This window comes from Ursus arctos, unplaced genomic scaffold (assembly GCF_023065955.2).
Source record: "Ursus arctos isolate Adak ecotype North America unplaced genomic scaffold, UrsArc2.0 scaffold_42, whole genome shotgun sequence".
NCBI lineage: Eukaryota > Metazoa > Chordata > Mammalia > Carnivora > Ursidae > Ursus > Ursus arctos.
The window spans coordinates 674,112-686,880 of NW_026623059.1; the positions used below are offsets into that span (position 1 = coordinate 674,112).

Below are 12,769 nucleotides of genomic sequence, written 5' to 3' on the forward strand. Positions count from 1 at the left end.
GCCACTCTGGATCTTGACCACCCCCGGCAGGTTACTGAGCTGACTGTGCTCCTGGCAATGTAACAGGTCCATGGGCACTATAGACAGTCCCATAGGATGTTTCCATTCCTAACATTTGTGTGCTTGAGACAAGCACCTCCTCCCTCACAGCCTCTGAGCCTGCTAAGAGTGGTAATAATCCTCCAAATACAGAGTGTGGCTCTGGGTACAACAGCCATACAACAGACTGGCCTGGCAGTCCTTTGGCCTCCAGTTATAATGCAAATATTTGCCATGCATACTTGTTAGGAATCAAGGATATAGGGGGGCGCCTGGGTGGCTCAGTCGTTAAGCGTCTGCCTTTGGCTCAGGGTGCGATCCTGGCGTTCTGGGATCAAGCCCCATATCAGGCTCCTCTGCTGGAAGCCTGCTTCTTCCTCCCCCCCCCCCCCCGCCTGTGTTCCCTCTCTCGCTGGCTGTCTCTCTCTCTCTGTCAAATAAATAAATAAAATCTTAAAAAAAAAAAGGAATCAAGGATATAGGAACAACTGTGTGTCCCAGCAGGCAGTATCTCACTGAGACTGCATGCATGACCCAGGGTCTGTGGCCTTTGAACAGCCTGCCAAGTGTGGATTCTGTGCTGTGGGATAATCCTTGAGCCTCCCACTGCTTCATTGAGCAATAATTTCCTCACCATCTACACATTTGTTCTCTGCTCTTTGTAAAAGAGAGAGAAGAGACTGGAAAATGAGCCAGTTTGTTCTTTGGGGATGGGTGATTAATGTGGGGGCAGGTGTCACTCCAGGGCTCCCTCCTCCCAGGGACACGAGTGAGGTCTGTGTGCCTTCCAGTCTCTGAGACGAGAGGACCCAGTGCCCAGGGCAGGAGTCTTGTTTCCCACCAACAGCAAAGTTGCTTTTTCAGCAAGTGGAAGAGCGTCTTGCCATCACGGGAGAACAGCAAGAACACTGGATGGGCGGCTGCAGCCCCTGACCCTGTGACTCCTTCCTTCCCTGGGCTTCAGATCCCACAGCCATGCAGTTCGCCACCAGTGATGTGGAATCTGCTGCTTTCCCAGCTTGGCTTCCATTCTCACGTCCAAGTCCAGCATCTCAGCTTGCCTTTGGGAACCACATCTCACCTGCCTCCCATCCAAACAGTTCCAGAGGGCAGACCCCACTCTCCACCCACCTCAGAGATGGGCATATGATCCAAGTCTACCCAACCCCATGCTCCGTCCTCTGGGTGCTCTAATGGCTTCAAGGATGAGAGTGTGACCCAAGCTAGGCCAAAGACACTGAAAGTCATGACTTTACATGGAACCCAAGGGAAAGAGAAACCCTTCCCAGTAGAACGGATGGTGAGTGGGTGTCAGCCTGGAGTTGTGGGAGGCCCCAGATGCAGTGAGAGAGACTGTGCCTGGGAATGGGGCCACCCCAGAGCACTTAGCAGGATGATTGTCAGCCTCTGGACCTGCCAGTCCAAAACCACTGCTAACTTGTCTCTTGCAAGTATTAACATATTTCTACCATTAAAATATATTAACTTCTTTTACTTCAGTAAGTGTGTCCAGTCCCTTGCCATCCAAAGTGCTAGGTGACACATCAGCATTGACCATCCCTGAGACTCCCCGTGCACGTGTCCTCACTGGGAGGAGCATGGCTGGGGGAGAGGAAGACAGTGAGTGAGGTCAGATCTCAGCAGAGCTCCAGAATAGTTCTGTCCCTGTTCCTTCTCTGCCCCAGAGAGGAAAACCCCAGAACAGTGAGAGGAGAATCAGCACGAGGAAGAGGCCCTGGATGGCTAATTGGTCTGCTTGTTTTTTCCTTATTTTAGGGTCTATTTTGTTAATGTGCATTTTTATTAGGAAATCACCCATTTCCTCTAGGTTTTCAGTCTGATGTAAGAGGTTTCTCTTATTTAACCTTTAAATTTGTCATAAATTTTCACAATTAATGAACAAATGTTGATACGTTATTATTTACTGAAGTCCATACTTATCCAGGTTCCCTCTGTTCTACCTTTTCTGGTTCCAGGATCCCATGAGGGCACCCCGTGACATGTGGTCATCATGTCTCTTTAGGCTCTGCTTGGCTATGACTTGTCTTGTTTTGATGACCTGGATGGTGTTGAGAAGGACAGGTCAGGCATTTTGTACATAGACCTGCATTGGGATTTACTTGTTTTTCTCATGGTTAGACGGGGGGTTGTGGTTTTCAGGGAAGCGGATCACAGAGGTAAAGTGCTCTGTCATCACTGTACAGCAAGGAACACTTGTCACTGTCTGTGTTAACCTTGGTCACCTGGCTGAGGCTGTGTTGGTCAGGCTTCCCCACCATGAAGTTACTTTCCCAGGTGCCTATGGTATGTCCTCGTGAGTAGGAAGACACTGTGCGGAGCCCACACACTTTAGGAGAGGGGAGTCAGCTGTACCTCCTTGATGGGTAGCTGAGTGTCTGTCTATATTTATTATTTGGAATTCTGTTAGGAGAGGTCTATTCAACCCCAATTGTAAAAACCTGTGTAATCTGTTAATAAAAAATACAACTGAGTAATTTAAAAGATCACATTGCCTTACTGAACAATTCATGAATTGGGCAGCATCCCATCTAGCAAATAGAAAGGACCTCCTTTGAGCTGCACGGAAGGAAAGGCTTTTAAAAGCAGACAGGGAATTGAAAAAAGGAAATCGTTAGCAAACAATGCATTGTTTAAGGCAGGGTTGCCCTCCTAAGGGGAAGAGAAGGGGCCATTCAGTACATATTCCAGGTTGACTGGTTAAAGTTTACTTGGAGGTGGGGGTGTGTGAAACTGCAGTTGGGTTAGGTGGTAAGACCTCGTTTGCTGACCTGGGTCTCTTAATGTTAAGTGACTGCATTTGGGGCCTGTGATTTCTTTTTAACAAATCATTTATTTTTTTTACCAGTGCTTTCCATTGTCTCCTGTTTTCTGTGGACATCATTCCATCTTTGTGGGGTTTTCTCTGGTACTTCTTTACTTTCTGATACTTCAAGATTATCCTGGCTCCTATATTTACAGTCTCAGTCCTACTATTAGCAATATATTAAAAGAGCTCTGGCTCCTTTTATTAGAGAATGGTATTAAAGTCTTGCCTGTGGGAACTGAATGTGCTCAGCGGACAATGGAAGGCAATATATGCATGTATTCCAACCAATGTAAACACACCTAATTAAAGATGTCCATGTGGTACTGTGTGTATCCGTACTGAGCCGAAGAGGAGTTCATGCCGATGTCTCCAACCTGGTTGTATTGTGATATTCTTCCTTGGCTGATCTGTAACTTTCTACTCCAACAGTGACAAACTGGCTCTCACCACCTGCCATGTTTTAATTCATTGCTCCATTCCAGATTACAGATGGGGAGTTTTCAGATCGGTTAGCTACCACCCTGATGGGGAAGAACTTTTTCCTTTAGTCTACAGATTCCACTCGTTTCCAAAGTTTACTTAGGTCAGCATCTTCTGCCATACAACCTGCAGTGGGTGTTTTTTCATACATTTCCAGTACAGTTAGAGTCTTTGTCATTTTCTGTATCCCACTGAAGGGGCAGAAGAAAGTTTGCTCATTTCAAGGTTCTTTCAGTTGGATTGGGAATTATGCATTGACATGAAACAGATTAACAGGAGGGAAAAAGCCCACAAAGTTTAATCATGTCCACATGATTAAATGATGAAGGCAGGCAGGTTTTATACTTTGTGGACAAAGAGAAAATAAATCTGTGAGAAATTCACAGAAGGAAAACAACCTTGGGAGCTTCAATTAGTAAAGAATTCTATACAGAATTCAGGCTGGGGTAGTAAGTTAGTCAAAAGTAACAAGGGTTGTTTATGCAGCCTTCTGGGCTCTAAATTTCCCATCTCTGGTGATTAGGAAGTCTTTTCACCTCCTGGTACAGGGAGATCTTCACGTGCAGATAGATTTCCTGCTTCCAGGGGGACAGAGGAGGGTTTAAGCGTCCCTCTTACATAGGCTGTCTCTTAAGTAACTTCTATTTAAAATATCTATATGTCAAAGTGGCAGATTTGGCTTGGCCTCTACACCACCCTGTGACACTCCCACATCCTAAGTAACTTTATTTCAGCAGCTTATGATTTACTCTTGGGGATGTAAACATGTTTGTGTTTTTTAAAGATTTTATTTTTAAGTAATCTCCACACCCAACATGGGGCTCGAACTCACAACCCCGAGATCAATAGTTGCATGCTCCACCGACTGAGCCAGCCAGGTGCCCCAAAATGTTTGGGTTTTGACAAATGAATAATGGCAGGTATAAATCATTAAAATATGATGGAATTCACCCCTTGATCATTTTATCACCTCTAGTTTTGCCTTTTCCAGAATCTTCTACACATGGGGTCACTCAGTGTGTAACTTTTTCAGACTGGATTCTTCGACTTAGAGAAATACATGTAAAGTTCATCCATGTCATTGTGTGGGGGTGATGGTTCATTTCTTTTTATTGCTGAATAGATTAACAGGAGAAAAACAAGTCAAAGTTTAGTATCATTCAAATGTTCTGTATTCATGGGAGATACCCAGGAAAACGGAGTAACCCCTTGAAGTGACCCAGCCTTCACCCTAAATGCCATCTTCAACTAAAGACCAAAAGATTGTAGGTGGTGGGAAGGCCAGTTAAGGGATGTTATCAGGTGAGCACAGTAAGTGAGGGAATGGTTGTTACACAGATTTAAGTCTGTGCTTTTTCTTTCAGTAAGAGTTTCTTGAGATTTAGTCATTCTGTTCCTGATACAGAGGGAGACAGGCCTACCAATGGAGCTTTCCTTTATCAGCGTACCTTTCACTCACCAAACAGCAACTTCTACCCAGTTGTCAGAGATTCTCCCATGTCTGCTGTTTCTTAAAATTAATCCACCCAAATAACCCTTGTGCCAAAGAGGCACATTTTGCCTGGCATATTCTGCTTCCTTCACACGGATGCACTCAGTTTGCTTATGGATTCATTACCGGAAGGACATCCTGGCTTCGTTAAGTTTGTAACCACTATGAATAGAGCTGCTGTGCATAACTGCATGTTTTTGTTTGGAAATAGCTTTTCAAAGCTGTGGTCTAAATACCAGAAGTACAATTGTTGGACCTTAACGTGAGACTTATTTAGGTTTGGAGAAAATGGCCAAACTGTCTTCTGAAGGGACAGTTGCTGCCATTCCTCACCTTCCAGCAGTTGGTATTCTTGTTTCTGGAGTTCAGCATTTGGGATAGGTGTGCAGTGCTGTCTCACTGTTGTCTACACTTGTTCTTTCCTAATGATGACGTCGAGCATATTTTTTAAGCTTATTCTGTGTCTGCATATCTTCTTTGTCCAGGCATTTTCAGACCCTTACCCATTATCAGTTCGGATGTTTGTTTCCTTATTGTTCAGTTCTGATAGCTTTTTGTATATTTTGAATACAGATCTTTTACCAGATATATGTTTTGCAAATATTTCCTCCCAGTTTGTGGCTTGTCTTTTAGTTTCTGAGCAAGGTCTTTCACAGAGCAGAAGTTCTAATTTTAGGAAGTTCATGTTATCAGTTTTTTTTTCTTTAGTGGATTGGCGTTTGGTGTTGTGTTAAAACTCATCACCAAACCCAAGGTCATGTAGATATTCTTTTATGTTTTCTTTTTGACAGTTTTACATTTTAAATTTATCTACAATGTTGAATGAATTTTGGTGTAAGTTGTAAAGCTTGTGCCTGCATTTCACTTAATTCTGTATGGTTTCTAATTAATTGTTTCTATTTCTGGAGATGTCGGGGGTAATTGGACTCCATTTCAGTTTGAATTTTTAAAATGTAATGGATTCAGCTGGACCCCAGAACGGACAGGTGCCTCCACTGAACTGAGCGCACCGCACCCTGCACCGCCCCCACCGCCCGCAGGGGGCGCCCGAGTCCCGCTCCGCGACCCAGGCGGGGCAAGCGCTTTCCAGGCGCTGGCCGGTGTTCCAAGTCCTCAGGACCGTCTGTGCTGACGCCCCCCCCCCTTCCCCGGCTTCGGGAGGACGTGGGGCCTCATCCACGGTCAGGAGCCCGGCCTCTCCACGACCTGCTGTGGAGACTAAGGGAGGACGTGGGTCTGTGTCTACAGTGACAGGAGCCCGGCCTCCTCAGGACCCGCTGTGGAGACTAAGGGAGGACGTGGGGCCGCGTCCACGCGGACAGGACCCGCAGTGGAGGACGTGTTTCCACGTCCAGACCCACAGGACCCGCAGTGGAGGACCTGGGTGCGCGTCCACACCCACAGAACCCGAGTCTCCTCAGCACCCACCGCGGGAGGAGAAGGTGAGGAGAAGCCGCCTGAGCCGGGACTGCCGAGGGCTCCGTGCTCACAGGACCCCGCGGAGGAAGGGCGCGCTGTGTAGACGGTGGGGTTTCCGTGGTTCGTGTGCGGTGCCGTGGGGTCGCTGGCGGGGCTGTGCGCGGGGCTGTGGGGTCTCCCCTCTCTGGGCCCGGATCCGCTGGGCTGGTCCGCGGGTCCGTGTTTACGCGCACACGTATCCGGTTCCGGGGGCTCCGCAGGCAGTCTGCAGTCAGGGAGCCTCTGGCCGCCTACCTGGTGCTCGTGCTCCCCCGGCCTCGGCCCCGCAGGGTCCTCCCCGCGTCCACACCCGGTCCGGGCTGGCTGTCGGTTTGGCGTCTGGAGGTTCGGTAGCGACGGCGCGCGCTCTGCAGACAGACGGCTGTGGGGAGAGCAGGTGTTCTCACGGCGTCGGTTCTTCCTGAGCGCAGAGTGTCTTCCGGTCTCCGCGTGCCGCCCTCGACGTCTGTCGTTGGTGTCTCCCGGGTGTCCGTCTGTCGTCGGTGTCTCCGGGTGTCCGTCTGTCGTTGGTGTCTCCCGGGTGTCCGAGGGCAGGGCTGTCCGTCTCCCTCGACGTCTGTTGTCGGTGTCTCCCGGGTGTCCGAGGGCAGGGCTGTCCGTCTCCCTCGACGTCTGTCGTCGGTGTCTCCGGGTGTCCGAGGGCAGGGCTGTCCGTCTCCCTCGACGTCTGTCGTCGGTGTCTCCGGGTGTCCGAGGGCAGGGCTGTCCGTCTCCCTCGACGTCTGTTGTTGGTATCTCATGGGTGTTGGAGAGCAGGGCTGTCCGTCTGCCTGGATGTCTGTCATCGGTGTCTCCCGGGTGTCCGCGAGCAGGGCTGTCCCCTGATCAGTATTTCATGGAGGAGGAGGAGGAAGTTGGGAGGGTCATTCTGGAGAAAAGCGGGGTTCGGGGTGATGGAGTGTTCTCACCCACTGAGCTGCAGGGGTGGTGACTTCTTGGAGGAGGTAAAACCCGCGTCTTCCCCTTTGGGGCCTGTGACTCATGAGTCTCTGCTGTGGGGCTTCTAATGTGGGGTCTGTAATTGACAGTTGTTCCTGTGACTGACACTGAGCGGTTGGCTTCCCCGCCCAGCGCCCCTTCTGGCGACCCCAGTCCACTTGACTGAGCCTTCCCTTCATGCATTTTCACAGTTCTAACCAGTTTTTGGTGGAGTGTGTGGAAAATTCAAATTCCAGATCCCGCTGCTTCTCTTGCACCCGAGACACAGGGGCCCCTGATGTCATCCTCCCACGAGTCTCTTGCTAACCTGTGGCCTCCTACACTGGTGAGTGGCCTCTCCGCAGTGGGCGAACCGGGTCTGGGAGGACTTGGCCTCCATCAGGAAGCTTGATGTGGGCTCTGCTCCTGTGACCTGGTGCTGACCTGGTTGTTTGTAAGAGTACTTGACTCTGCGGTGATTTCAAGGTGCAGTGAACCTGTCACAGCAGCACAAATACGCTTTATCTCCACACTCGGACTCCCCAGCTGTCGTTTCTTTACCACACGGGATACTTCAGTGCGTTTTACCCCGAACAGGGACACGCTCCCGCGGAACCACCACATAGCCCTGAATGAGGAAATCATCACGGTTTCCATATTATAATCCAGACCACAGGTCTACTTGAACTGTCGCCACCTGCCCCACTGTCTGAAATGTCCTGCTCCATTCGGATCCAGTTTTCTTCTTCCGGAACTGCTCCCGAGACTTTCCCGTATTTGCACAACCCTGATGGATTTAAGGAGCACAGATGGCTCCAATCTGGGTGGCCTCTCTGGATGGCTTATGTCGCTTGGGATGTTTTCAGTGTCCGTCCACGTGGTGACATGCATCAGTCCTTCATGTTTTCACTGTGACTAAACATAAATAACGTTTACCACTTAAAACATTTCAGGTTCACAGTTCTCTGGCCTTAGGTGAGTTCACATGGTTGTACACCATTCTCTAGAACTTTTCTTTCTCCCCGAGGGAGACTGCATGCGTGAAACACCAACTCCCTATTCCCCTTTCCTCTCAGCCCTGCAGCCATGTTCAACTTTCTGTCTCTAGACACCTCATACAGGTGGAATCACACAGTGTCTGTCCTTCTGTGAAAGCCAGCATCCTGTCCTTGTTGCTGATTTCAGAGTAGAGCTGTCACTCTTCAGACTTGAGCATGGTGTTTGCTATAGATTTATTGAAAAAGATTACCCCTTATTCCTGCTTTCAGGAGTGTTTATATCAGCAACAGACATTGGATTTTGGTTAGAACCTTTTCTGCATCAATTAATATGACCACATGTTTTTATTTAAAAATTTATTGTGGAGTATAACATTGCTTGTTTTCCGTATATTGAACAACCTTTGAGATGTTTGTGAAGAGACACTTATGATGTACAATATATTTAAGAGCTCTTGGTTTTGCAATTTTTCTGATCAGGCTTCTTACATCTATCTTAAGACGGGTGTAGGGATGTATTTGCTGATTTTGTGATGATTTCATTGGGGTTGGTATTAGTGGTTAGGATTGGTGTTACGGGTTGTTAGGGTTATGGTTGGGTTAGGGTTAGGGTTAGGGGTCTCCCTGTCCTCTTACGCACAGAGCCCATTCTCCTCCAATAACCAGAGTGATCTTTTCGACACATAACCTTTGGGCCTCTCTGTGGTCTGCTCCCCTCCTGCCCATCCTTTCCAGCCTCACCTCTCCCATCACAGCCTGCCCCTCTGTGGGCCACCCAGGGGTATGATTGTCCCACATGTGCCTCAGGCCTGAGTCCAAGACTTTGCATTCACTGTGCCCTCTGCCACGAGCACTCTTCTCTCCCCCTGCTTCATGTTTGGCTTGTTTCCCTGTTGGCTGGGCCCCGAATTGCCACCTGATAACCTGACTCATGTCTGCTGGTTGAGCGTGCCTATCTGCTATTTAAATGTAGTGCCCGCCTTCCCGATGTGAGCAATTTGCTAACCTGCCCGTGATGGGGCAGGTGTAAGGATGTAGCCTTAGTGTCTGCATAAAAAATCAGTCTCAGAGGGGCTCACCACACTTGCCTGATGATGGGGGAGCTGCTCTCCCTATGGCGGGGAGCAGGTAGTCCCCTCAAAGGGGGACCAGTCATGTGAGGCGGTTGGACAAGACTCCCAACTTCTTGTCTGGGGAGATGTAGACCTGGACCTGGGAGCTTACACCCTTGGATTCAAGGCTGGGGCCTAAGCAAGCTCCTTCTTCTTCCAGAGGTCCTCTTTCCCCTTCCCTGACCATGGGCTGGACCTGATTCCTGACCTGGGGAAGTTCGAGGGTGACCCCTCCTAGGAATACCAGGGGTACTGAGGACCTTGTCAGCAGGATGCCCAGTAGCCTTCAAGGGAGGACCCTACAGGAGGTGGAGACAGCTCTGTGGGGGACAGTGACATCCCACGCAAAACAAAATGGGGCCGGTGGCCGGCCCTGCTGGTTCTACCCAGACTGTAGGGCATAGAAACAAGGGCTGTGCCCCAAGGTGCTCCTCTCCTGACAGGCGGGGACAGAACTGGGGGTTTGCCCGGGAGCTCAGCACAGGGGGAGTGTTCCTGGCTCCAGCATGCTAGAGCCCATGTGGGGCTGCATGGGCTTCCAACCTCTTAAGCCTTAGGCACCCCTTTGTAAGATGGGGTGCTGACGGCCCCCATCTCTGGGAGCAGAAGGTAGGTAGTCCGCATGGGCAGACTCACTCAGGAGAGGCCAGGAGAGTGGCTGTTGCTTAAAGCAGCCCAGGGCCTGCCCCCTTGAAGAAGGTACACAGGTCTATGGCCCTCAGCTTCGGGGTCCTGCTGCCAGCCTCTGGCAGTGACCCTCCTCTCACCCTGTCCCCTGTCCCCGTAGCTATGTGGTCTTCCTGGAGCTTGTCCTGCAGACGGCGAAGAAGCACTTCATGGTGGGACACAGGGTCACCTACTACGTCTTCACTGACCAGCTGGCTGCTGTGCCCCGTGTGCCCCTCTGTGAGGGCCGGAGGGCGGTGGTCCTTATGGTGGACACAGTGTCACCTAGTACGTCTTCAGCGATCAGCCAGCTGCCGTACCCGTGTGCCCTTCCGTGAGGGCCAGTGGGTGGTGGTCCTCAAGGTCCGCGGTGCCTTATGGCGGACACAGGGTCACCTAGTACGTCTTCACCAACCATCAGCTGCCGGGCCTGTGTGCCTCTCTGGGAAGGCCAGAGGGTGGTGGTCCTCGAGGTCTGCGGCGCCCCGCTCTGGCAGGATGTGTCCATGCAGCACATGGCGATGATCAGCCGCTTCTGTGAGCAGCGCTTCCTCTGTGAGGTGGACGACCTGGTGTGCGCGGATGTGGACATGAAGTTCCATGACCACGTGGGTATGGAGATCCTGTCCCCCCCCCTTTGTCACCTTGTACCCCAGTTTCTACTGGGTGGCCAATGAGAACTTCAGCAACGCGCGCCGGCCACAGTCCCAGGCCCACATCCCCAGGCACCAGGGAAACTTTTACTATATGGGGGCCTTTGTTGGGGGGTCAGTGGTGGAGGTTCACTGATTGACATTGGCCTGTCACCAGGCAATGGGGGTCGACCTGGCCAATGGGATGGAGGCCATGTGGCCTGACAAGAGCCACCTGAACCTCAAGCCCACCAAGCCCCGGAGGCCACGTGGGACCTGAGGCTGCTGGGCTGCCCTCCCCCCACTCGGGTCATGAAGATGCTGAGATTCGGGCAGTGCCCAAGAATCACCAGGACATCCAGAACGCATGAGGGGCTCGCCCTGTCTCCGTCAGGGTGGCCTCTCTGAGCGGAGCCATAAGAGCAGATTCCTTCTTCTGTCCCCTCAACTGTGGAGTCCATCACTGCCCACTCGGGCATGTCCAGGGCCCCTAGCTGCCCCCATGCACAGGAGGCCTGCCTGGGGCACAAGTTCCTTTCCTTGTGGTCAGTGCATTTCGATGATTTCTGGGTCATTTGCAGCTGTGAACGGCTCCAGTTTTACATAGAATGTTTTTCTGTGTCAATGCTGAGCAACCATCTTTAAAAAGAACAATTGAGGGAAAAGGTTTTCTCCCTGATTCTAAACAGACACTGCCTGGTGGGCTGGGAATGGCCCTGCAGCAGCCTTGGAGCCAGAACGGGCCCTGGCTGGGTCTTCCTCCCAGTCCCTGCACCTCGCAGCAGCCATGGGCCTTCAGGGTCAGGGGTGCGCCGAGCCACCTCCCTGACCGCCAGAGGCTGTGACCGCTAGCACGGCCTCCAGGAGCATGGAGCCCTCTGGGTTATTTCTGGTTCCTGCCTTGGTTTTAAATGGCTATTTCTATGCTGGTGTTTGTGAGATGTGGGCACTGGCTCCGTCTGGATGCGCGTCCTGTTGGGATCCCTCAGTGCCCACTGGAGGGTTTGCACTTGTGGACTCTCTCTGCACTATGTGTTAGCAAGCATTCACTGAGTGCCTACTGTGCGCTCAGTCATCAATAAGGGGCAGAGCATGGCGCCTGGGTGGCACAGCGGTTAAGCGTCTGCCTTCAGCTCAGGGCGTGATCCCGGCATTACGGGATCGAGCCCCATGTCAGGCTCCTCCACGATGAGCCTGCTCCTTCCTCTCCCGCTCCCCCTGCTTGTGTTCCCTCTCTCACTGGCTGTCTCTATCTCTGTCAAATAAATAAATAAAATCTTAAAAAAAAAAAAAACAAAAAACAAGGGGCAGAGTGTGAGAGTGAGAATCAAGATACAGGGTCCCTGCTCCAGGGCCCTCCTGGGACTCGCGATGGCCCCGTCCTCCTGACTCACTACTTTCCTATTGTGGTGTAATAGACATATGACTAGGGGCGCCTGGGTGGCACAGCGGTTAAGCGTCTGCCTTCGGCTCAGGGCGTGATCCCGGCGTTACGGGATCGAGCCCCACATCAGGTTCCTCCGCTGTGAGCCTGCTTCTTCCTCTCCCGCTCCCCCTGCTTGTGTTCCCTCTCTCGCTGGCTGTCTCTATCTCTGTCAAATAAATAAAATCTTTAAAAAAAATAGACATATGACTGATACTGTTAAGCACGTTTCAGGGTACAATTCAGCGGCAATACGTACATTCACTGCTCTGCACCCGCCACCTCCATCCATCGCCACAACTTCATTGTCATCCCAAACTGAACCTCTACCCACGAGACCCTAACCCGCATTCCCCCTCCCCAGCCCCGGCACCCAGCAGCTCCTTCCACCTCTGTGAATTGGAGTGCTCTCCGTCCCTCACGAGTGGGGTCCTCCAGTATCTGTCCTTTAGGGACTGGCTTATTTCACATAACACAGTGGCCTAAGGTCTGTCCCCATGAGCCTGGACCTGACCCACTTTTCCCCCAAAGCAGTGGCTCAGCCCTCTCCTCTCTAAGCTGAGCCTCCTCTGCTCCCCTCTGCTCCCCTCATCTTCCTTCTCAGCCTGAAGATGATCCCAGCCAATCTGCAGCTTTGAAGACCTGTTCAGTGCAGATGCCGGACACACACCCCCGGGGCCTCGGGCCTCACCTACCCCATCTG

The 12,769-nt window shown here is 51.3% G+C and overlaps 1 pseudogene; it reads left to right on the forward strand.

Annotated features, from left to right (window-relative positions):
• The first annotated feature begins 1,285 nt into the window (after nucleotides 1-1,285).
• Nucleotides 1,286-11,014, forward strand: LOC113250011 (histo-blood group ABO system transferase-like; annotated as a pseudogene).
• The last annotated feature ends 1,755 nt before the right edge of the window (nucleotides 11,015-12,769 follow it).